The sequence below is a fragment of the Podarcis erhardii genome (genome assembly GCF_964252035.2).
Source record: "Podarcis erhardii genome assembly, chromosome: 2".
Lineage (NCBI taxonomy): Eukaryota > Metazoa > Chordata > Lepidosauria > Squamata > Lacertidae > Podarcis > Podarcis erhardii.
In genome coordinates, this window is record NC_138498.1 from 98,233,982 (window position 1) to 98,261,232 (window position 27,251).

Genomic DNA, 27,251 nt, shown 5'->3' on the forward strand with positions numbered 1-27,251 from the left:
ATGAAAAAGGTAAAATCTATGTTAATTAACAGTGTTAATTAAATGTTAATCAGTTAAATGAAAGCATTTTTCATCCATTTCCCCCACTAAATTGTGGTCAGGTAACCTTGCATACATTGCTGGAGATGTCAGAGGAGTGTGTGATCACCCAGGGGAAGGAAGCCTACGACAAGTGCTGTTGCCAAGATAAAAAAAAAAATGCTTATCTTGCCCAGAAAGGTCTAATTTAAAGGAGGAGCCCAACATTCAGACTGGTACAAATAAGAAATTGCAATTTGCCTTTCCACCAGATGGCTTTGTGTCAGATGCAGGAATCAATCTAGACTTTCTGCTGCAGATCACTTTCTATGGCTTATGCAAGGGGGTGTGGGGAAGCACTGGCCCAGGAACTAAATATGCAGCACACGCTCCCCAGCTGTACCCCATCTCTCCAAGCTACCCCCTTAACCAGCCCTGCTTTGCACTCTGTTGAATAGCTTTGTCTGGTTGGAATGTGACCTTCAAGTGTAACATAAAGAGGTGTGTGTGCATGGAAGCTAGCCTAGTGTACGAAGGTAAAAACCACATTTGTTGCTTTGCCACAGAAAACACCAATTTTGGCCAATGGCACAAATTGGCACATGGCACATGGCACAACATTGGCACATGGCCCTTGGATAGTTCCCAGAAAGCAATGCTGCCCTTAGTCTGGAAAATGCTTCCAGCTTCATATGGGATATGAAGGAAAGGCATGGGCAGCATCAAGCCCAGCTATCTCTAACATTCTTCAAACCAGTGGGTGACATCCAGTTGTGTCTTTCTCTGCAGGCAGGCTTTTGGATCCAATGGAGGCTTCAGTGAGTGGAAAAGGTATGTGAGAGGAAGGATATTTTTTGGTGTGTCTGAAAACCTGGAGAGTCACTGCCAGTCAGAATCAACAATACTGAGCTACATAAGAACTGACCCAGACGTCAATGGGATAGCTGTGAATGGAAATATTCACATTGTTGTTGTTATTTTGCAGATCATGTAGTCATTATGATCAGTAAAACTAGAGAATCTTAACTTAATGGAGTGTAAAAATACTTATGGTGCATTAGTGGAACTACAAATCAACTATAAACTATCAGAAATGCTATATATATAAATATTCGACCAGCTATACAGAATAAGATCCATCAGACTACAGGCTTAAAAATCTGTCCCACATCATAAAATATTTAGTTATATTAATCCCCAAAAGCTTAAACTATAAAAATAAATTACAATCCCCTTATCAGAATGATTAAACTGATCAAAACTATTAACCAGATACTGGACAACTGGAATAAACTGAAAAGTACTCTTAACACATTTATTCATGGAGGGAAGAAAACATGAATTGGACTCACTGCTATGTGGTAAAGCATCCTACTATTCCTGCCCCACCTACCTGGTGACATAGGACCCATGACACCATGGGAAAGGACTGGCTTCAAAATAAATCATGACTTCTATAGAAATACCAAGCCTATAGTAAGGGATTTACTACAGGAGAAGCTTGCAGAAAGGACTCATGCATGGATACAAATACTGTACATCAGAACCATCATCTTATATCCACCCTGAAGGTTTATCAAGCAAGCCACACAGAATTTACCTCGTTTCAAAAATGTATTGAAACAAAGGAAATCTAATGATAAGAGCTTAATGGCAGAGGTGTATTAAATTCTACTAAGGGAAACAATGGGCTCTACTGATAGCCTAAAACATTGGTAGGAAGATGACACAGGAGTGCTCATTCATCCCCCAAAAAGTAGGCCATCTGGGTTAAAAGTCATTTCATTCTACTTCCACATGTCTCAAAGAAATGCCTACAAAACTGTACACAGATGGTATCCATCTCCCCACAACCTGAACAAAATCACTAAATGTACAAGTCCAAAATGTTGCAGATGGTAGGGGGAGACAGATACTTACTTTCATATTTGGTGGATCTATCCTGTAGTGCAAATCTTTTGGAAAAGGGTGTTCTATGAAGCAGCTTTGATTGAGCCTCAAACATTGACATTAGTCAGCAAGTACAATGGCCCCTTGGAGCTCTGCTTTTAGAATTACTATCTTTTAAACAGCTTTGAACTTGTAGGAACCCCTACTGTGGTCTACTGAACCAGCTGTATATAAATTGACTGAGCAGCACATTCTTCAACAGGACTGAACAAATGAGCATTTTTGTAGTATACTTGCTTTAGCTACCTTGAATATGGAGTGAAAGTATGCCCCTAAACCTTAACTGGTACAAAAAGAGAAAGGCAATAGGATTGTATCAAGCCAAATCTGCAACATAGTACAGTGGTACCTTGGGTTACAGACACTTCAGGTTACAGACTCGGCTAACCCAGAAATAGTACCTTGAGTTAAGAACTTTGCTTCAGGGTGAGAACAGAAATTGTGTGGCGGTGGCGCGGCGGAAGCGGGAGGCCCGATTAGCTAAAGTGGTACCTCAGGTTAAGAACAGTTTCAGGTTAAGAACGGACCTCCAGAACAAATTAAGTTCTTAACCCGAGGTACCACTGTAAAGGAAAAAAATATTGGGTTTATGCAGTTGGCTTCCAGTGATTTCCTTGCTTTGTCTGATCTCACACACTGCCTATGAAGCCTAGTACACAGTGGCAAACTGAACAGTTGGCAAGTGTCAATGATTGAGATCCACCTGGACAGACTATGACTTTCTTCCATAATCAAAGAAAGCATGCACCATCTCCATTTTATTCTTAGAGTATACACACACTATAGGAAGTGTCAAGTGCATGAGTTCATGTCTTCACGTAATGCATTTTGTTCTGGTTCCTGTGGCAGCATTTTTTGGGTGACCATGCTTGTGTCGTTTGTGGGGGGGAGCATTTCATTTTTATTATTATTAGTGGCATATCACTTTTAGTGCACTATTATTGGTTTTGAAATGTTGCTTTTTCAAATTATTCTTGCATTTATATCTCACTTTTCCACCAAGGAGCTCAAGGTGGCATATAGCACCACCCTCATTTTATCCTCACAACAAACCTGTAAGGCTGAGAAATGGTGGCTGACCTGAGGTCATGAACCCTAGTCTACCAGGTCCTGATCTGACACTCTGACCACTGCACCACACTGGCTCATACAAGTACAAATAGTGAATTTGTATGGATTGTTTTTTGGATGGACTGTTGTTAAAACCATGTTTATGGAAGACAATCTTACTTGGCTATGGGTGATCACCAAAGAAGAAGGCGATTTGGATGGATTTTATTGCTGCAAGTCACCTTGATACTCTTCTGTAGGACACAATAAATAAAGAAATAAAAATCAGGTAAGACAGATCACAATATTATATGTATGTGGCAGCAAATGAAAACTTTCAAAAAATCTAACCCGGTATCTAACCCATACAAAAAAATTGCATACTATCTGCTGTTGGAGATCTGTTCAAAATCAGGCAAGATTTAGAGAAATCTGGAAAATAATTAGGAAAATAGATGGAATTACAAATGTTACATTTGAATGAGACCCTGTGGTTATTCTGCTGGGAAACTCAAGGGACACAGTGCTTAAGAAATGACAGAACTATGGTAGCCAACAATATGCTGGTGGTGGTCCAACATAGCATAGCTGCCAATATGACTGATGCTCTTTAGCCGACTAACCCAGTCCTGATCTAGAGAAAAACGTGCCTCAGACAAATAATTATTTGTATTTTATGGCTCCCTGTATTTTGCCATTTCATATTTTGCAATGGAGTATCTTGAAAAGCTTTCATGGCCGAGAATAAATAAGTCCAAGATTTTGCCTCTGCATGAAAAACACACCTTAATATTGTTCCTGTTTAAGACATCAAAGTTTGCTATGTTAATTGCAGGACTTCCAACCACAACCTCTGGAACAGAAATAAATGATGCAGACAGAAAAGAATTCAGTTACGTTACCTTATTTTAGTGCATCCTCCCCAACCCCCTGCCTGCCCTTTATGGGCTTTCCTTTATCTTCAAACTACATCTGCTATTTTACATGACTGACTATCATTAAGGCAGTTCCTATTTTGGGGCTCAAGTGTTTGAAACCTCCTGGCTGCTGAGAGGACGCTTTTCAGTCTGAAGCTGCACAGCTAATGAAAAGAGGAGCTTAACCATATGTTAGGCCAGTGATCCTGAGTTTCTGGAGGCATTCTCCCCACCCCAGCATAGAAGATGAAACATACACTTACCCTGTCTAAATAGACTCATGGGCTGCCAACAATGTTCTTATGGAAGGCAGCAAGTATGTAACCAGCAGCCTAAGTAACTGGGGATGAGGAAAGATGTGATGTGTAAGGGACAGCCACAACATCCCATTCTTCTTCTCTTGATGGCCTTGATATAACATCTAATCAACATCTCTCTCTCTCTCTCTCTCTCTCTCTCTCTCTCACACACACGTATACCTAACCTAAGCTATCCACCACCTGTATTTTCAGGGGCCTCCCTACTAGGTTTGGGATCTCAACTAATGAAGGTTCACAGACAATTTGAGAATAGGAAGCTGCCTTATATTGAGCCAGATCCACTGGTCCATTTAGTTCACTGTTGTCTACATGGACATGGATTAACAGCCATTGGTGGGTCTGTAATAGAATGAAGGGGTGGGGTGGGGAGGCAGACTAGGACTGGCTTCAGGCTTGAGGGGTCCTAGGCAAAGTGTCCTCCAGTGGGCCCTTTTTTCTGTGAGTGGGTCTGGTGGGTTTGCCTTGCTATAGTGGCAGTGCCCTAAGAGTTGGGTGAGTCTACTCACCCTTTTAATTTGCCACAATGACACAGAGCAAAGCTAGATCAGAGGCAATGTGGGAAATTAAAAGCATGGCTAGATTCTACTTCCTGATACTGGTTGCAGAGATGTGTCAGTAAAAAAGTTTGAGGGCAGGGGACGGCAGTTAGCTGCTCAAGGATGTCAGGTGCCGATGAACACACCCGAGAGGGGACAGATGGTGGATAGCTAAGTTTAAGATTTTTAAAAAACAAACCACAATAATATAATTATTAAAACATGCTAAAAAACTTTAACAGGATTATACAATTTCATGGGTGCTGCCCCAAAGCTTGGGAACAAGTTTGAGTAAGCAAGTTTGTACTCCACTGCCAAAACTCTCTGCCAATTTCCATGAAAAGGGGTTATTTGCCACTAAAGGTAAAGGGACCCCTGACCATTAGGTCCAGTTGTGACCAACTCTGGGGTTGCGGCACTCATCTCACTTTATTGGTCGAGGGAGCCAACGTACAGCTTCTGGGTCATGTGGCCAGCATGACTAAGCCACTTCTGGTGAACCAGAGCAGCACACGGAAACGCCGTTTACCTTCCCGCCGTTTACCTACCCATTTATCTACTTGCACACTGACGTGCTTTCGAACTGCCAGGTTGGCAGGAGCAGGGACCGAGCAACAGGAGCTCACCCCGTCACAGGTATTCGAACCGCCGACCTTCTGATCAGCAAGTCCTAGGCCCTGTGGTTTAACCCACAGCGCCACCTGCATCCCCTTGCCACTAGTGACTAGTGACTCGTGGCAAATAGTGCCACTATTTGCCACTAGTCAGTAGTTAATCCAAGCCAACCCTGCATTATGATACAGAATTATAAAATAGAAGGAAGTACCTCCAAATATACTTTCCCCCAGCACCGAGCCCCTATATATGCACGTGTAACCAGGAGTGTGCAGCTTCTAGATTTGATGAGATCCAGGACTGTGCATTCTGAGCGGAAATGCTCGTAAGGGGATTATATCCAATGTGGACAGAAATCAGTGTAGTGCTTCATTGTACTGAAGTACACAGAACCAGTGTAGTGTGGTGTTTAGTTGGAGTGGAGCTTGGGAAAGCCATGAAATTCAAAGCTAAACTGGTTTGCTTGGACCCCATTCTAAGGGGTAGGAGAACACTGTAAAGATAATTGGGATCCCACCAAGAAATGAAAGGTGGTGTTTCATTGTAGTAAAAAAGCACAATCTTGGATTCTCTGGGTTTAATCTAAGACTAAGTCAACCAAGAACAGCTTTCCTATGGTCCCCCCCCCCCAGAAGAGAATCACTGGATCAGAAACATATAGTCTTCTCCTGCTGTTTGCCAATCAGAGTTACAAGCCCAGTGTGGCATGCCATGTACCCAGTGGCCTTGTAGTTTGTTTATTTCTAATTTTTTGTCCAAAAGATTCTAGGAAAATGCACACTTTTGAATCTCTCTCCTACCACTTTTAAGGTTAGGAGAAAATTGTTTTATTCAAGTCAACCATTGAAGATGGAAAATAAAAAGATCACTTTCCCAAATATGATGTTTGCCCTTATGGCTTTGGGCCAAAAGGCTGGAGGTTAATTTCACTTCTGTGAAAAGGGCCAATACCACAGGTTACCTGCTATGAGTTATTTGCTTTAATGCATTGATTACTGGGTGAGTTCTTTGCCATTTGTTTTGCCAGATGTCAGATGTAATCATGGTGGTTTATTCTGACCTTAAGGTCTATTAATCTTGTTTTTTGGGGGGAGATTAAGTTAAGTCAGAAATTTTCATCTGAAGAAAAGCCTCCAGCTTCCAAAACAATTGAGGGATGGGTTCTTTGCTCATCAAAGAGTAACAGAATTTTTAAAATTCATATATTACATTGAGCTTCTCTTTGGCTTAAATATAGCTGTGTGGCATATCCATAATTATAAAAGACATTTTCTAGCCAACAAGTTATTATTATTTACATTTAATTAATTAAATTTGTATCCTGCCCTTCATCCAAGATCACAGGGCTGTTCGCAACATGAAAACACAAAATGAGAACACAAAAACAAACCAATAACCCCATTCCCACAAACCCATTTAAAAGCCATAGAATGTTAATCAGCTGAATGCCTGGTTATAGAGAAATGGTTTTGCCTGGTGCCTCAAGATATGCAATGAAGGCACCAGGTAAGCCTTCCTGGGGGGAGCATTCCACAAATGGGGGGCCACTGTAGAAAAGGCCCGTTCTTGTACTTCAGCTCCTGGACCTCTTCTAGAGGAGGCACCCAAAGAAGGGCCTCATATTGCAGGATTTGAGTCGGCTCATAGGCAGTCCTTGAAGTACTGTGGCCCTGAGCCATTTATATCAACAGTACAATTTACATAGGAAGAACTACGTACTAGATTCTGCATTCTCTCACTTACCTTGTCACCAGTGTTACTCAGACCCTATCACCTGTCTTCTTTCAATCCTGCCAGCTCCTGCCAGCTCTTGTCTTGCCAACTGCCTTGCCACAATCCTTCTGGCTCTAGAAAATGGCCTTCCATGCACTAGGTAACTTTACAAATATGGCTGTGACCCCCACCCCACCCCCCACACTGAAGATGGGTGCTGGGTAACGTGGCCCCTATTATGGGTGTGTTAATAGATTAAAAACTTTCACTGTACAGTGGTACCTTGGGTTACAGACGCTTTAGGTTACATATGCTTCAAGTTACAGACTCCGCTAACCCAGAAATAGTACCTCAGGTTAAGAACTTTGCTTCAGGATGAGAACAGTGGAAGCAGGAGGCCCCATTAGCTAAAGTGCTGTTTCAGGTTAAGAACAGTTTCAGGTTGAGAATGGACCTCCGGGACGAATTAAGTACTTAACCTAAGGTACCACTGTATTTCACAGATTAGAGGTCTAGACTTAACTGTCTGTGGTAGTGTTTAAGATTAATCAACAGAGAGGTGTTCTACTGTGAAGGCTTCCTGATATCCACTCAGAGGTTCAAAGTATGAGTGACACTTCTGGACCAAACTGTATTTTTTTTAAATTACACACTATGATAATTTAATGCTCAGTGGTTTCATATATAAGGCACAAAGTTTATGTTAAAGCACAAACTATTTCCAGAGAAACTCTTAAACGGGACTCTGCTAAACCAAGTCTCAGGTACACTTTCCTCAGCTAGAATGGCTATCAGTGTACAAACCAGCAACACTCACTCAGCCCCTTATAGGATTTAACTTCTCCACAGAGAATAAAAATCAAGTGGCCCTGCCTAGCTAGCCCCATTCACATAGTGGTCCACAGACAATCCCTATCTGTCCTCTCCTGGACAGAAATTCATCATCTTATTGCTAAATGGTCAGCAGCTCACTTAAACTCCACCCTCTTTCTCTTGATTGGCTAATGGTTTCAGCAGCTCCCACTGGTTGCTGAGTCACCTGGAGGCAGACCCAGGGCCTGTCTGTCACTATGGTGACTGGCATCCCACAGCATAAATGATCCTGATATAAATGTTGACTTAGCAGAGGGGGGCATGGTGCCTTGAGACGGTGGAGTCAGCGTGGCCCCTTGAGAAGTCGGGGGCAGGACTGAAAACTCCTACATTCAAATGTTTAAATCCATAGCTAGAGTGGCCTTAGCTAGCTGAGCAATCAGAGAGGTCTAATTTGAATGTCAGACACTTCGTAATAAGAAATCAAGAAGAAGAAGAAGAAGAAGAAGAGGAGGAGGAGGAGGAGGAGTTTGGATTTGATATCCTGCTTTATCACTACCCTAAGGAGTTTCAAAGCGGCTAATATTCTCCTTTCCCTTCCTCCCCCAAAACAAACACCCAGTGAGGTGAGTGAGGCTGAGAGACTTCAGAGAAGTGTGACTGGCCCAAGGTCACCCAGCAGCTGCATGTGGAGGAGCAGGGAATCGAACCCACTTCACCAGATTACAAATCTACTGCTCTTAACCACTACACCACACTGGCTCTCAAGAGAATCAAATAATCAACCGAAGGATGCTGGGATATGATTAGCAGTGCACAGGAAGTTAGAATCCCACGAGGAAGCCACGTGGCAGAGCAAGTGGGTGGGCAGGCATTATAAAAACCCTACCAAAAGTTCACACTCCTGTATCTTTCTCCAAGCATGACAGCACATTGTTTTTCCTTTTTTTTTTTTGCCATTCCTTGACTTTCATTTCAGCTCATGCCTGAAGTGTTAGAGATGGAGTGCATAAAATTATTGCTACAGAGGGGAAATCGAACGAGGACTTCAACATGGGACCAAGTCTTTCGATAGTCCTTCAGAAGGCCCACTTGTAAAGGAAGTTATATTTGGAAAAGAGAGCCTTCTCAGAAGAAAGGGCCATTGAGTAAATCCCCCTGATATGTTTACAGTCGGCTTGGAAGGCAAAGTGAAACTGAAGAAAGGCAAGGGCCGATGATATAAGCCACGAGTCAATCAAGCGAAAAATATACCTATGAGCCTCTCTCATTCTAATATTTGTTTTTCCCCCCTATGATGTTTTAATAGCATTCGGCTTGCCCTAAATGAATTCTCCAGAACTCTTAATTTTCTAATGGCAGGAACGGAACATATGAAACAACCCCACACCAGCAGCAGCAAGGGCCAACACCAGTTTGCGAGAGAGTTACGTTACAACACGTGAGCGAGCTGGCTGTTTGTTTTTGCAAGGTTTAAAATATTGTTTCTTTACTTTTCCCTCTGACTCTCGAGAACTCTGGCATTTGACTAATTTGCCGTGTGTTTAAGGCTGGTAGCAATATTGGAAAAGAAATACGATAATCGCATGCTGCCACAAAGCATTTCTGTACCTCGCTTTCTTTTTCCAGCTCCAGTTTCACATGTGTTGGTTCAATGGAATATTCAATAGACATTTATAGGAAATAAATTGAGAGATGGATGTAAACCATATGGCATCTGGAGGTTTATTTGTAAAGCTCTTGCATCAAAGCTTTCTCCAGATCACACCATATTAGCTATGTTTTTCCAGTCCAGCAGAATAAGGAAGGTAACCACAGACTTCCTTGATGGAAAACACATGAACACCAGTGCTGATCTTGAAAAAGCTACCTAGAGGAACCGTTTGAGGAGCATCATTTGAATAATTTTGTAACAGGGATTGTTTGGACATGCATCTGACCCTTAAAACCAAAGATCCTCTGCTAGATCTTCCACCACTGATTTCTACACCAAGAAGCCCCTTTGAGGATTTTAAAAAAAATATTCTGTGTAATGCCTGTCAAGTTCCATCATCTGTTGTGGCTATTGCCTTGATGTTTTTCTCCTGTGGTGTGCCTGGCATACAAATATGGCCCAATGCACAAAACAGTTAAGCTACAGTTAGGATGTAGTGGTTTTTGTTCCAGTGAAAGTGATGGCATTTCCAGCCTGAGCCAATCGGAAGCCTAGATCGCCCTATGAAATATATTGTGTCTGTTAGCACTTGTGGATTTGCAAAATTCTTCTGTACATTAGCATATCTTATGGGACCCCCAAAACGGAATACTCTTCCATGTAGGTAACCAGCTTCCATCTCACCTCCCAACTTCCATGCACCCTGCAGTGTGGTCAGAATCAGGCTTGGATTGCAGGCTGCAGGGGCGCCAACTTGAATAAAACATTGTGAGGGCCCAGGTATACCCTGCCCCACATAATTGAACACATGACACAGTGCGCACACACACCATTTGAATGGGAATGCCCCCTCAAATATTTTATTGTGGGGGCAGAGCCCCCACGGCTCCTAGGAGCTGGCTCCTATGCCAGGCTGTGGTACAGGAGGAGGAGGGGGAAACAGGAGGAAGCCTGACTGATGGGAACCTGGGATGGAGGAGGGCAGAAATTCCCTTTCCACCATGATTTTAGTCACCCTGACCTTCCTGAAGAGTGAAGAGCCTCAGCGCAGGCTGGGGAGGGTTAGAGCAGCCAAGTGGGGAGGTGTAACAGCAACTGAACAGGATGTTGCAGTCTTGTTACCTAGAACCAGGTGTCCACCTTTGCAGATGGGAGTAGACCCACCCACTGTGATGGAGCATGCACTTGAGTTCTGGAGGTGGAGACAGCTGAAGCAGGGCTGTAGCTGATGATCTCAGCATATGGGCAAGTTCATACTCAGGATGTGTGAATCAGTCTATTGCAGGGGTCAGCTAACTTTTTCAGGAGTGGGCTGGTCCACTGTCCCTCAGACCTTGTGGGGGGCTGGACCCACTCTCTCCCAAAGCACCCCCCTCCTGAAAGCACCCCCTCTCCCGAAAGGACCCCCCCCCGCCAGCACTCATGCCGCCGCTGCCGACACCTCATCTTTGGCAGCATCATTGTTGTCCTGGGCCTCAGCCAGGAGTCCGTGGGCCTTAATTTGCCAACCCCTGGTCCATGTCCCTTTTGCTCATCTATTACTCTGGTTCTTCCCTGCTTCTGCGTTACCCTCTACATTATTCTCAAAACAAACAAAAAAACCTGCACAAAAAAATCCCATTTTAAAACACATGTAAGTATGCATTTCTAAATGTATTTCCCTTCAAAATCTGCCTTTCTAAATATATTGGATCTCAAAATATGACTTTCTAAACATGTTTACTCTCAAAATAAGCATTAAACATATTTTGATTGGCTATTTGAGCTGAGAGCTGCATCAGAACATTTGGAAAGTGTGAAAGCCAGTTGATAGCTCCGTTCTGATCTGCAAATTAAGCTGGCAGATGTAGATCAGGGCAGTTCATCTTGGAATTCATAAAGATCAAATTTCCCATGTATATTCACAGTTCATAGGGGGAAAAGGATACTCTGGTACTAGGGAACTAAGAAAGGGTTGCAAGGATGCAGAAAAGGTAGCCCACATTTTTTTGTACATGTTTAGATAATGCAAGTAGGACGTGGGTGGCGCTGTGGGTTAAACCACAGAGCCTAGGAAGCCTAGGACTTGCCAATCAGAAAGTCTGTGGTTCGAATCCCCGTGACGGGGTGAGCTCCTGTTGCTCGGCCCCAGCTCCTGCCAACCTAGCAGTTCGAAAGCACGTCAAAGTGCAAGTAGATAAATAGGTACCACTTCGGTGGGAAGGTAAAAGGCGTTTCCGTGCACTGCTCTGGTTCAACAGAAGTGGCTTTGTCATGCTGGCCACATGACCCGGAAGCTGTACGCCGGCTCCCTCAGCCAATAAAGCGAGATGAGCGCCGCAACCCCAAAGTTGGCCACGACTGGACCTAATGGTCGGGGTCCCTTTACCTTTACCTAGATAATGCAAGTAGATGATGATGAAGGGAGAAATGAAGAAGGTTGCTAGAATCCTAAGTATGAGCCTGTTGAATCAGGTCAGTGGCCCATCTAGTCTAGCCTCCTGTTCTGACAGTGGCTAACCAGATGCCTGTGGGAAGCTCCAAAGCAGTACAACAGTGCTCTCCGTACTTGTGAACCCAGTAATAGGTGTTCAGAGGCATACCGCCACAGACAATGGAAGTAAGACACAGCCATGGATAACCTCATCCTTGTTGAATCTTTCTAATCCTTTATTAAAGACATCCAAGTTGCCTTTTTCTTTTTAGTCCTGCATGCTGCCTTCACACTTTGAAGTGCCCAGCCTTTGCCTCTCAGTTCCTCAATTTTTAAACTTTCAGTTGCCTTATACTTCTATGCAAAAACACCAATTTTCCTGGTGCTAGAAATAAAAAAGTCACTTATAATGAGTGGCTATGTTTAAATGATGTGTTTTTAAAAACCAAGATACTTTTTGTGCGTATACAGCTATTTTATTTAACAACCACATTATTAGCAAGGTGGCGCATTCTTAAAGGTAGCAAAACCTATTGATTTGTCTGAATGAGAAATTTGTGCTCCCAAGTGTGTTTGTTTTAGCAGAATAAAACAATCGCTTCCTGGAGTATGGCAACAACAAGTCTTAACATCTGAAATCAAATTAAATTGTATTCTCCTGCAGCACGCTTTATAAATCATAATGAAATGCTACAAGCTCATGTGTGTGTGTATGTGTATATTTATAAAAATGTTCATTTACCTTCCAAAATAATTTTCATTTTTCAACGTCAGCCCTTTTGTCGCCACTTAGTTCATTTGTAATGATTTTTATGTTCAACTTTTATATGAAGAGTTCTTTTTAAAAAGCCACTAGTTTAACACTTACTCGTAATTATAATAATTATTAAAAGAATAAGTCAAAGTTTCCTCGTTGTGGCTTACCTACCACAGGGTTGAAACTAAGGGACCTGCCTGTCTGAGGCTCTATGACATGCCTTGACATCAAGATCTACATTGAAAAAGAAAGAACACTTGTTAAGCAAAGGCAATCGTGAAAAGAATTCAGATTCTAACTACGCTTCAAATAGTTAAAAACAATATATAAGAAGAGCCTGCTGGATCAGGCCAATGGCCCATTGAGTTCAAAGTATCTACGGGAACGCCTCTCCTAGTATGCCCTGCAGAGGACCTTAAGGTCCATGAATAACCATAGTTTAGAGGTCCTGGGCCCCAAGGAAGTCAGACTATCCTCCACCAGGGCCAGGGCATTTTCAGTGATGACTCCGACCTGCTGGAATGCTCTGTCCCATGAGACTAGGGCCCTGCAGGATTTAACCTCCTTCCGTTGGGCCTGTAGACAGAGCTATTCTGCCTGGCCTTTAATTTGAATTCAGCCTGATCTTTTATTTCCCTTCTCTTCCCTCCCCCTCCCCTTTTATGAAGATCACCCACTCTGAAACCCCACAGCTAATTTTCCCATGGCCTTCACGCTGGCCCAAGTAGGACCAATTCAGGCAGGTAGCCCTGGGGATTATCTAATTGATTTTTGATTTTTGAATTTTATTGTTATTCATGTTTTTATACTGTATTTTATGCTGCTTTTATAATTAAGTGTTTTAAATTTGTTGTTAGCCGCCCTGAGCCCAGTTTTTGAACCGGGAAGGGCGGGGTATAAATAAAATTTTATTATTATTATTATTATTATTATTATTATTATTATTATGGCTCACTAAAATCCTGTTCTCAGAATGGCCAACCAGATGCCTGTGGGAAACCTACAAGCAGGACCTGAGCACAAGAGCAACTTTCCCTTTCCATGGTTTCCAGTAACTGGTTACACAGAATCATTGCCACCTCCAAGTGAGGTGGTAGAGCATAGCCACCATAGCTGGTAGCCATCAATAGCCTCCTCCTCCATGAATTTATCTAATCCTCTTCTAAAGCCACTCAAGTTAGTGGCCAACTGAGGGAGGGAGTTCTATAGTTTCACACTGCACACCTGCCAATCATGTAATGTCATTAAGACACTGTGCGTTTTACAGGAAGGCAACCCTGCTCACCTTTGTAGGGGCTCCAAAGAACCCGTTGCTGCTGCTGCAGGAATCCCAGGAAAGAGCTTCTTTCTGGAGCTTCACATATCAGCAGTGATCACTTCACAACCCTGCTGCTTTCCTTCTTTCCATTCCATTACTAGGCTGGGGTGGAAGCTTTGTTCCTCTCCTTCTGTGGAGAAAAAGAAAGCTTGCCCCCTGTTTCTCCACCACCACCATTGGGAAGAGAAGGCAGCCATTGCCTGCTGAAGATGTGCAAAGTAACTGAGACCCCAGTGAGACTGGGTTTAAAAGGGAAGGAAGAAGAAGGCTTCTCCTTTCCCTTTTAAGCCCAATATCACCGAGACCTCAAAGGGGTGGGTAAAGCTAGCAAAGGCCGGCAAAAGCTTTTAGCAATCTCTCGCTTGCCAATTTAAATCACCAGCCTCCAGCCTGAAGGCTCCTCCAAACTTCCGCTTGTGCCATGCCTAGAAAGCACGGGTCCCAACCTGCTCTTCAGCAACCAATTGGAATGAATGCCAATCTGGGAAAACCCAAATTGCTGTTTGCTCCGTTGAGCTCTAAAGAGCAGTTTTCCCCAGGGGAAAACAGTGGGATAAGAGGAAGTGTGGATAAGCCCTGAGTCTTGTTGCTTAGGGTAGAAACTGGGCTGCACAGTCAGTGCAGAATTAAACCCTGTCTTCCCGTCCACCAGCTGATACTACCAGTGATGTCTGCTGATGGCAGGGTGTGGGTTTGGAAAAATGGCTTGGTGGACCAATTTGGATCCCCTAGTAGGCCATGACTGGCCTGTGGACTAAGAATCCCCACCAACCACACCAGTTTACTGTGACATGCAGACAGGTTCATAGAGCCCATAGGAATCAATAGCATTAGTCCATAGCCATCCAAAAACATGACTGCTGCATAAATATGAGGTAAATGAAAGGAAGCATGCCAAAGGTGCTTAAAAGGAGGAAAGCATTTAGAAGGTTGAAAGAAAGGAAGACAACTAGCTCATTTCATCATGTAGCATCTCTTGAATTATGAGGAAGAGTCCAAGGAGGTTTGAAGAACATACTGGATTTTTGAGAACACTTCTGGAAAGAGAAGTCATGATGGCTCACTGAACTAGCAGGCTTCTTTGAGAGTCTGACTGCACGTGTGATAAATTATGTGATTAGCAATCATGCTGTGGGTTTAAATAAACAAATACATGAGTACATGCATACATACATACATACATACATGGCATTGGAGGGCAATTGTCCTCGGAAATGAAGAACACAATGAGTAAAAAAAAAGTTCCCATCTGCAGATCCCAAAGGATCTCTGGAAACTAGGCTCATGGGCAACAAATCGGCAGGTGGATATTTAATAGAAGTTTGCATCTCCTGATGGTAGAATTATGGTAGACTTGAGGGTCATTCAGCTAACTTTATTGGCAGTAGATTCAGAATTAAGAAAAAAAGGAAGTACTTTCCTTCACGATACCTAATTGTGATTATGGCCCTTGGCTTAGATAGCTTTTAAAAAGGAGTCGACATGGAAGATAGTAATTCTTGTGTTCTTATCACAGGCATAAAGAGGAGGAAGTCCACATTTTATCAGCCTTTCTCCTTTTCTCTTCACCTGAATAATAAGAATGTGTGAGGGAAAGTAGGGTGACAAATGGGATACAGGACTTCAGGGGTATTTTCTGCTCTGTGTTAGATTACAAATTATTATTAGTATTTGTAATTTTATCAATATACCACTCTTCTTTTCAATAGAGCCCAAGGTGGTGAACAACATGATAACAAGTACAGCAATGGTGCATAATAAGAAAAAAAAAAATTAAAAGACCACTAAAATAAAAATATACACTGTGACACAATAATAGCACTGTTTAAAAAAGCCCAGAGCAAAAAAAACCAAAACATGTCCCTAAAAACAGGTGAACAAAAATGTTTCTAGGTGATATCTGAAATTTGACAGCATGGAAAACAATCAGCATGGGGAACAACTATACTTCCCCGGGGACAGAATTCTAAAGTCAGGGGGCTGCCATTGAGATGGTACTGTCTCAAGTCACCACACCACAGGGCATGTCTTTGGTGAGATCATGAGCAGAGCTTCTCCAGTTGGTCTCAGAGTACAGGCCACTCAGGAATGATGCTAGCTTCAAAAGCTGCTGAGAGCTTGAGGACAACCGACAGGCTAGCACTCCCCCATCTCTCACCCAATAAAGGTCATAATTCAAGGTGACCAAGGCTTCTTCAGTGACCTAGGCCTGAAGCCAGACTGAAATGGCTCTAGACATTTTGCTTCATTCAGACACTCCTGCAACTATCACCCTCTCCATCACCTTGTCTAAGAAAAGGATGGGAGGTAGTTTTTCAATACCTCAGGATGCTGTGGAAGTCAGGATGCAATCTGAACACATGTGTGAACCATAGAGGTAAATACCCAAACAACGACAAACTTCATAATCTGAAGTGTGGAAAGTTTTCTCATTTGGAATGAGAAATATTTAGATGGAAAAGGCCTGCACCTGTGATTTGGGGCAGGATTCTGTCCTTATAATTCTCGTTCATTGACTTATTATCTCTATTAATATACGAGAAAACTTTTAGGAGTACAGCATGCAAGACAGCATGTGTTGGATGCAACAAATACCTCTCATAAACTTCAGAGGAAATAACAGGTATGCCAGAAACATCACTTTAAAAATATGCAGCAGACTTCTGGAAACTATTAAAACCCAAATAAACAAAAGAGATTATACTTCAAAGAAATGTCAACAGTTTTTCCTTCTCCTAGAACAGAGCCGTTTTCTCTGATTCAGTCTGCAGCCACATCTGGAAGGTGCTTACTGCTTTATACATTTCTAAATAGTAAGATGTATTTATTGACTTTATGGAAAATAAATGACCAATAGATTTTACGAGACTTCCAAAAGAAGGCTAAATTCACATCCTGGTTTCATGCACATTCTTCTAGGAACAATGAAGAGTTTGTGAGGGGGAAAAAAAAGAGTATTTCTAAAATCCAAGTTTTTGAAGGGAACTGATCTCCAGTTAGCACCATACAATCATAGTGTCACAGCTGACCTCAGGCCATCTAGCTGGTGCCAGAAATCACTGCTACAGCATCTCTGATGTGTGGCCTTTCAGCTGCTGCTTCAAAACCTCTAATGAAGGACAACTCATCACTTTCTGAGGCCCTCTCTTCCACTGTCAAGCAACTCATCCCATCAGGAAGTACTTCCTAACATTTATTCCGAACCCCTTTTCTTATCATTTGAACCCAGCTGTTCCAGATGCTACCCTCTGAAGTAACAGAAAACAAAACTGTTTCATCATCTCTGTGACTGCCATCTTCAAATATCTGAAGGACCATCATACTGCTTCAAACACTTTGCTTTTCCAAGTTAAACATGTCCCACTACTTCAACATTCTTTCATAGGACTTAAGTCTCCAGGCTCCCCCATCCCCTTTCTGACTGAGTACACTATGCCTATTCTAGGTCTGACTACTTTCATGCTCTGGAACCAGAAGCCAACAAAATTAAAAATTAAAAAATGAGGTCAGACAAGTTTTTTTTTTTTAAAAAAAGGTTCTCCTTCAGAGAAATCTAAAATCAACAATAATTTAAAATAATTGCAAAACTGCATGGTATATTATATAAGCAATGACACTAAAGATCATTACAATCTAAAACATAAGCATGGATATTTTGCAATGACACTAAAGGTCATTACAGTCTAAAACATAAAGTTGAAGTTAAGAGTGACCTTATAGTTTTCCTGGTCTGAAAATCTGGTGAAGATATATGTTTTTCATATCCGCAGCTTATTATTATAATTATTCTGCCCTGGAAGTGTGGAATATATATTATTATTATTATTATTATTATTATTATTATTATTATTATTATTATTATTACTGCTACTGCTATTACCACTTACAACATGTAAAACTAGCAGGAGAATGCACATTATTTATCTTGGAAGAGGGAGCTTCACAGCCATGGGGCCACCACCGAAAAGGCCCTGTTTGTTGTTCCTAGCCAGCCTGGCATGATCGGCGTTAGTTGAGTCATGTGGGTACTACTGCTGCATGTGTTCTTCCCTGTGCCATTCTTATAATATCAGATGTTCCAAGTCACCTGGGGTGAGCTGATTGACACAAATCCTTGCCATGCCTGCACTCTCCCTTCTGGAAGCTTATGCAAAGCAGAAACAAAGACTTGGTTGGAGGGAGCAATAAGGAAGCATGATGCAGTGATGAATGTTTGAACCCATTCACTTGCTTCATTCTAAACCTTTACACTCAGCACAATACGACAAAGATACGGATTGTTATAATTTTCTTTTCAACCAACGTTTAAATTGCTTCTTTAAAAGTTTGAGCTGCACACCATTACTTCTCTGTTTGCAAAACGTAAGTAGATTTACAGAATGGTTTCAGATCTGCAAATATTATGATGACTTATAAGAGTAATCGCGCTAAAGTGCTAAAATTAAGCTCAACTTTTTTTCTAGTAGCTTGGCTTCGTCTGTTTAGGTGGTCCAAATGCCCAATTTACAATTCATGTTAAGATCCTACACTGGTAGCAGACAGAGCCTGCAAAGTCTGTTAATTTGATTTGGGTTTACGATTAACTAGCAGTAGCAACTTTGCCCGTGAAAACTTGTGCCAAGAAAAATGATATCTTTGGTGACTTACCAAGTACTGAAATGTGGACAACAGATTTCCCCCCCAATCCCACGCCACAAAACTATTTTTAAGCAACAACAGTGTCTTTTTCTTTTTTAGGAGTCAAAATGTTTTAATAGGAAAGATAATGAAAAGGTGCAAACTTTGTAAAATAATCCAAGGTTTTTTTTTAAAAAAAATAACTTTGTTAAAGTACTGGAATATGTTGTAATTGAACAAAAACAGAATCCAAGCATTAAAAGTGTACAGTGAGGCCTGTGTAGTGAAAGGGAAAAAAGGAAAATAAACCATAATGGAACTGCTGCAGGATAAGAAAGCAATCCCAGCCTGTTTATTTATAAATGGTAACAAGTAGATTCTTTCGCGCTAAATAAACTAGACAGTAATTATAAACACAGATTCGTTTAAATTCCTTCCAACCTATCAAAGGAAATGAGTCCCTCTATTTTCCAAACATTGTTATTTGTTTATGAAGCCTCTTTTGGGCTTGATTTCATTAAAAACTAGGTGAAGTCAACATCTGAATTTTCTTCTTCCCTCCCTCCAAACAATGTGAATCTTTTTAAGCAGATCCAGGATAGTCATCATAACCCAAAAATGTGTGCGAGCAGGTTAAAGATGCATTTAAAAGAAAAGAAAGGAAGGAATCCTATAAGACAGTGCAAAGAAAAGGGGATTGTTTTCTTCTTCCATTACAGAAAACATTTAATACGGTGCGATGGAATGGGAGCAACCACCGACCACCAGTTTCATCCAATTAGCTGGTTACTGAAACACATGGTATTATTGCATTCTGCAAGAAAAGATCAGAAGGAACTTGGTTACAATTCAAATTATAAACACAGGTACTATAATGTCACATTTTAAAGCCATTAGTCTTTATCAGTAAAGTAAAACGGAGTTCCTCATTAAAGTAATGGTTTTATTAAAAAGGGTGATGCTGTTGCTCATATTCGCTAGTGTCACATATCAGATTTCAGCAAACTTTAGTACAGTCGACACTATTAAAACATCATTATTAGTGCTGTCATGCTTGGGTAGCTTGAGCTACAGTGAACTTCATGCATTTTCTTGAAAGTTGGCAGAAAAGAATCCTGGAACTTGGATCTGCGAAAAATGTGACCCAGAGTTTGGCATGAACTTCAATGGAAGGAAGGTTGGTGCAGTTCGCCTTGGTGCCAGTTGCCAAAGCACCACTCAGGTTCTGAGTTACTGCTACTCTGGCACTTGGTGTTGGGTGCCATTTGATGCCAAAATGAACAGTCACAATTTCAAACTAACGAGGGATGCTGTAAGTTCCATAAAGGACAAGTTAAGCCTATATAACCATATAACACTGGTCCTGAAAGACCTACATTGGGTCCCAGTACGTTTCCGAGCAGAAATCAAAGTGTGCTAAATGGCCTCAGCCCAGTATACCTGAAGGAGCGTCTCCACCCCCATCGTCCAGCCCAGACACTGAGGTCCAGCCTTCTGGTGGTTCCCTCCCTGCGAGAAGCGAAGCTACAGGGAACCAGGCAGAGGGCCTTCTCGGTTGTGGTGCCCACCCTGTGGAATGCCCTCCCATCAGATGTCAAGGAAATAAACAACTATCTGACTTTTAGAAGACATCTGAAGGCAGTCCTGTTTAGGGTAGTTTTTAATGTATTATATTTTATCATTTTTTAATTGTTGTTGGTGGTGTTCTGTTGGGAGCCTCCTAGGGTAGCTGGGGGAACCCAGACAGATGGGGGGGTATAAATAAATTATTATTATTATTATTATTATTATTATTATTATTATTATTGGATGAACATAGCAAAAGGAGAAGGATCACAAGGCTCCACATTGTATCTATTGATTTGTGAAATTTCTGTTCTATGCAACATTCATTGGGGCCTCTAAAAAGTCTCTCATTGAGCAACTGATTACAATTCAGACCTGCTTCATTTCAGCAAGGTTGCTGTATTGTGTGCTTTTTTTTTACCATAGCCTGGAACTTTAAGGCTGCTAATAGGACTCTATGCCATATCACTTGTAGGTTGCAATGGTTTGTTCTGTCACAGCTAATGAATCAACCCAATCCTGACTAGGAAGACTTAACCACCAATTCCAGGAATCACCGTGTACTGGGGACAGGGCTGTTTGCAGACAATGTGGTACAGATGAATTGATAGACTTGGGCCCAATTTTCCTTCCATGGCTTCCCTCCCTCCCGTCTATGGTCAGAATGCACTCCTGAAACACTTGCTTCCAAGACCCCATGTGAATGGTGTGAGGGACTGCAGATGGAGGGGGCAGTTGCTTAATGTTGTGTTTTTAATATTTTGTTGCAAGCCATCCAGAACGTCTGGGACAACCTAGTCAGGTGGGTGGCATAGAACAATAAAATTATATGATGATGATGATGATGATGATGATGATGATGATGATGTCACCCTTGTGTGAACAGAGAAGCAACCTGGGGCCCAAGCCACTGTAGAGGCCTTGGCTGGGTTTCATGTTGGATTCACTCACCTGCCCATACTGGTTGTGGGGTGAATGTGGGGGCTGTATGGACTGTATTTAGCCAGCTTCCTGATATTGACATAAGAAGGTCCCAGGTGAAAAAGTGCCTGTCTTTTCCAGGGACACTACTAGGCTTCTGCCTGTATGCTATAGGCAAATAACCCTATCCACCCTTACAGAGGGATTAGATGCCCTGCTTGCAAGAATAGGATTGAAAGCAGATTTTAGGCTAGAAGACACCAGCTTTTTCTTTTCCGAAGGGTACCCATCTTGGATCTGGCTGGCAGACAGGCAGCCTTCAAAGGGAATGAAACGGAAGCCTCGAGAAATGAGGAGATGTCTCTTTCATTCCAATTGCATCTCAGAACAGAAACAGCAGGATAGAATGGGTAGAAACTCATCTCTCCTCTATTTTTTTTTTTTTAACGCTCAAATGTTTACCAGCTGACCTTCCCCTTTACTACTGATCTGGGAATCAAGGTGCACACAATAAAGTTCAAACCAATCAACTGATTTCAGCTGTTCCTGTGCAATGAATTTCTAAAACATTTGGTCATTAAGGCCAATCTATATGCAGGTCAGTTTTTTTGAACAGGATGGGAACAGTTTGGGAGCAGATGCCAAGGCACTGGCTCATGGAAAGGGGCTAGTAAAGAAATCTAAAGTCTGTTTATATTGGTCTGTCCCACCAGGTGCCTGCCATTCAACCTCTCTTCTTGTTCAGACAGATACCATTGCCAAGACTAGGTTTCTCTCCCTCACCTACCCCCCATCCTATTGCTCTGGTGCTTTCTTTGTTAATTGGAAGATGGTACAGAGAGAAGAAAGGCATAACTAGGTGCTAAAGGTAAAGGTAAAGGGACCCCTGACCATTAGGTCCAGTCGTGACCGACTCTGGGGTTGCGGCGCTCATCTTGCTTTATTGGCCAAGGGAGCCGGCGTACAGCTTCCGGGTCATGTGGCTAGCATGACTAAGCCACTTCTGGCGAGCCAGAGCAGCACATGGAAATGCCATTTACCTTCCCGCCAGAGTGGTACCTATTTATCTACTTGCACTTTGACGTGCTTTCGAACTGCTAGGTTGGCAGGAGCAGGGACCGAGCAACGGGAGCTCACCCCGTCACAGGGATTCGAACCGCCGACCTTCTGATCGGCAAGCCCTAGGCTCTGTGGTTTAACCCACAGCGCCACTAGATGCTAGTCATCTTTAAATGAGTAAGCAAACTTACATGCGGATAGCAACTTCTCCACAGTACACAACACACATAATGTTATTTGTATGCCGCCTTTCCACAGTTCACACCATGCGCAAGGCAGTTTACAACATGGAAAAAAATGCATAACTACAACATAACAAAAGTAGTCAATGAGGGCGGGTGCTCAGCATCAACACAATACACTTGCTGGGCTACATGACACAACTAAACTGTCATAAGGCACAACAAGTTCTGAAATAAGATATAAAGATATAAACCTCAACACCCAACAGCATCCTCCAAATACCCCAGCCCAAGTTCAGCAGCCTCACTTTTTGGAGGTGGAGTCAGTCAGGGCCCCTCCCTCCCAGGCCAGGTGGGAAAAGGCCTGCAAGGCAGGGAGCAGGTTTTCCAGGACTCACAACCAAGATGGTGTTGTGAACTAATTTTCTTGCCATTCATTCCTGACATGGAATTGCCAAAAGTATTCAGGAATGCTTTACCTATGGGAAGGGAAACATCTTAAGAATAGCACTGAGAGCCACAAGTGCCTATCTGGGAACTCTAGTTGCCACTATTCTAGGATCTGTAAGAGAGAAGTGTGTGTGTGCATGTGTGCGTGTGTAACTCCTCGACTTACAGTGGCCCACCCACCTGCTTTTCGTCCATTGGTGTGGCAAACACCAATCTGTGGATCTGTGGGTGGAAATGTCAGAGGGAAGTGGAAAAGGAAGGGTTAGGATCTCCCTCCCATGCAGCGGTAAAGATAAGCCACCCATAGGGGTGAGGTGAGTCACTCATAGGGGCGGGGCGCACCACGGGGCCTCCGGAGTCTGCCTGCCTCCTCCCACTCAACCGCCCTACAGCTGGGGGGGGGGAGGCAGTGGGCAGACCCAGAAAAACGAGACGCGTGTCTAAGGCATGCTGCAGGCCCCGCTGTGAGTGCTGCCCGGCATTTTGTCACCCCCTTCAGTGGTGACACCCGGGGCGGTCTGCACCCACCGCACCCCCCTTCCTCTGCCCCTGCTCCCATGCACCACACCTCTCTCCACCCATTCCACCACTTTGCCATGGAGAAGCTGCAATGAATTCAAATCTCCAGGGCCAGATGAACTGAACCCAAGAGAACTAAAGGAGCTTGTGGATGCAATCCCAGAGCCTCCATTTATAACCTTTGAGAATTCTTGGAGAACTGGTGAGGTCCTTGCAAATTCGAGGCAGGCAAATGTTTTCCCCACGTACAAAGCATAACAAATGCTCAATAAGCAATGGACTTTGTATGTCCTCCTTGCAAACTTTGTGCAAGCAGACCAGGTGGTCTGGAACAACCTGAGATTCTACTCATCCAAGCGTTCTAGATATAAATGTGTTACTGCTGTCACTTTTGAGTGTACCCAGAGAACCTTTGAAAAAGCTAGTACACAAGTGCACATTTACACTTATCTATGGATTGAATCCAGATGATGAGAGCTGAACTTAGGCTCCATTGAAATCAGTGGGGAAGTTGAATTACACCCTACTGATTTCAATGGGGACCATGTGCATCTAACTAACCTCTATCTATTTAGATTTACACCATTGGTTTATCTCAGAGATGGGGAACCTGGGGCCCTCCAGATGTTGGACCCCAGATGTTGGACCCTGCTCCCACCAGTCCCACAACATCTGGGGTGGTGGCAAAGGTCCACCATCCCTAGTCCATCTAGTTTCATTTGAAACCAGCTGTGGCTTTCTGGGATTGTGGGCAAAGCTTTTCTCAGTCATAGTAGAAATATGGCCCTTCCCCTCTGTGTAGCTGAGGAGTCTCTCATTTTAGACTGTTAATGGCAACTGCTCACAGCAGTTCTTCATATAACCGGGGCAAGTCATAAGGAATGTCTCGGTGTGACGTGTCTTCCTAGGCAGTGCACAATAACTTGGCTACAGTCAGTTTACATTCTGGATAAGGACACATACATCAATAAACTGGAATTTATATGCAGTCCCAACAAATAAACAGGCAGTGTGGACCGGAATGTCTAGCTGATGGAAAAACGAGACACCACGAACAAACTACAGCTTGATGATTAAAAAAGAAGAAAAAAAGCCTGGGATTTATATGGCACAGCTGGTTATGTATAGTGCTTTTGTAAACCTACAGCATCTGGTCACTAATTTTAACATGCCTGAGCAGAGTGAGATCTGTGAAGTTAGTGTGAAACTGAAGAATGAGCAATAGAAGTAGGCAGCAGAAGGGAGGGAACACCATATAGCATGCAAGAAGAGTCCTGCTGGATCATACTGAAGGTCCATCTCACCCAGTGTCGAGCTCTTAACAGTGACCATCCAAATGCCTCCTGTAAGCCTACAAAAAAGGTATAAGGCAAAAGTCTTCCCCGGTTGTACAACTTCTTTATCTAGTATTGAGAGGTTTACTGCCAGTTAACATGGGTGCTCTGGTTAATTATCATAGCTAATGGTCATTGACAGACCCATCCGCCATGAATTTGTCTAAACTGTTTGAAAAGACATCTGAGTAAGTGGCTATTCCAAGGTCCTGTGACAGCGAATTCCTCAAGTTGACTATGCATTGGGTGAAATGGTACTGAATCTAATCTGTTAATTTCACTCAGAGAACTCACATAATAGCTCCTTTGCAAGTAGTATATACCAAAAGGGAAGCCAGTTTTTACAATACTAAATGCCATCCGATTGTTGTTCTGACCACACATGCACAGCTCCTGATATAGTTCAATGTGATTTGAAAAGTAGATAAGAACACATGATGCTCTCAAAGACTTGTGAACCACCAAATGGTACACAGCCCTGCAACTATCTAAAACAGAACAGGGTTTGATGAAACAATACTAAGACTCAATACAACAAAACAGTTTTTTTTAAAAAAAATGGGTGTATGCTTTAAACACAGTCCAGCAGCACTTTATGAAGCCACATTTGTGTGTAACTTACAACTTGCTTAAAGTGTGCAAAAGAAGTAAATTCGATAGTTAATGAATAATCTGCGTGAATTATTCCTACTGCAGAATGGGGTCTGATCTCAAGCTCTCAAGCATTTAGACTAAACGTAATATATTTACAAATATATCTATATGGATCTATACAGATATAGATTTAAAGCAATATCTTCTTAAAAGATTTACACAGTTCTGCTGCCTTCTGCTAAATTTCCACTTGTTCTTTGTTGGCATTTCACAGTACAGTGAAAAATTCACAGAGGGGGGAACAGTAGAAGGGATGGAAGGAAACAAGTGAAGAAGATGTTCTTGGTACTTCATCTAGAAAGAGACTAAAATAGAAAAGCATATTTAAAAGAAAGGAGAAACCAAAGATCCTTCAGGCACTACTTGTAGGGTAATTGAGCCTTCTGTTGCCAGTCGATGACGTCTTCTTTCTCCTCTCCACCCTAAACGTTCAAAAGATATACAGCATTTCACTGTGAATCCAAAGAAATGCAGATATGACTTTCCTTAATGACAAGGAGGAATGCAAGTGGTTGGTGCTATTAAAGCTAATTGTACTGCTGCTGAGTTTAGCAAGAAGAAGAGAAGCAGAAGGCTGAAGGGTATTCAGGTATTATAATTGAAAGTAGGATTTAAAAAGCTTTCCCCAAGAAAATGGGGTTGGAATCCACCCCAGGGTTGCTGTTCATTGCAGAATTGGCACAGGAGCAGACCGACAACACAGTTTTCCTAATTTATTGCCAGTTACAAGGTGGTAAACAATGTCCTGAAATCTCAGTCACTTAGGTTTGTATTCAACCAAGTTGTGCTGTTACTGAAGGTCAGGACTTCCCACATGTACTTCTCCACATCCTGCTCTGGAGAGCTGGAGTAAACCTCTGAACAGATGGGGGCATGTGAGAAGAAGGGTTGGAAGTGCCATTGCACAGGAATAAGTTCTTGCACTAACAGGCTTCGTTGGACACAACCATGACCATTTCTAGTTTTTCTTCTATCAATGAAAACCACCTGGCATGAAAAAACCCACTCCACAAAATTGACCTTCCCCTGTCCCCCAGGGTGTAGCCAATGTTAGGATATTGGGGGGAGGGAGTGTCCAATGTGGTTTTTCAAGCAAAAACTAGCTGAAGGAAGTGGATAAGTGTCCCTGTTCTGACATGCCAGATCTGGCTGCTTTTTGCTACATTTTACCCCCCCCCCCAAAAAAAACCCCACACGCACGGAAATGCCGTTTACCTTCTCGCCGGAGCGGTACCTATTTATCTACTTGCACTTTGACGTGCTTTCAAACTGCTAGGTTGGCAGGAGCATGGACCAAGCAACGGGTCCTGACCCCATCGTGGGGATTCGAACCGCCGACCTTCTGATTGGCAAGTCCTAGGCTCTGTGGTTTAACCCACAGCGCCACTGGTTTGCCAGAAGTGGCTTAGTCATTCTGGCCACATGACCTGGAAGCTGTACGCCGGCTCCCTCGGCCAATAAAGCGAGATGAGCACTGCAACCCCAGAGTCGGCCATGACTGGACCTAATGGTCAGGGGTCGCTTTACCTTTACCACCCCAAAACACATGCAAATTGATTTACGATAGAAAAATATGCCATAAAGCATATTGTTTTCTTGGAAGAGAGAACAATAACAATAGCAGCAGCAGCAGCAACAATAATAACAAAAATATGAATATGAATATTTATCTTTTCCTTCCCAAGGAGGTCAGGGTGACAAGACAGTTGGGGGAAATATGAGAAAAAGAAATCACTGAATTTCTCTGGAATTTAGTTACAGCAGAAAAACAACAACACAAAAGTTACAGGTCTCTAAAGGACAGGAAGATCCTGATCATTTTTAGTCAGTATGATGGGATTTTATTTCCTAGAGTCAAGTTTCAGATTTATAGGC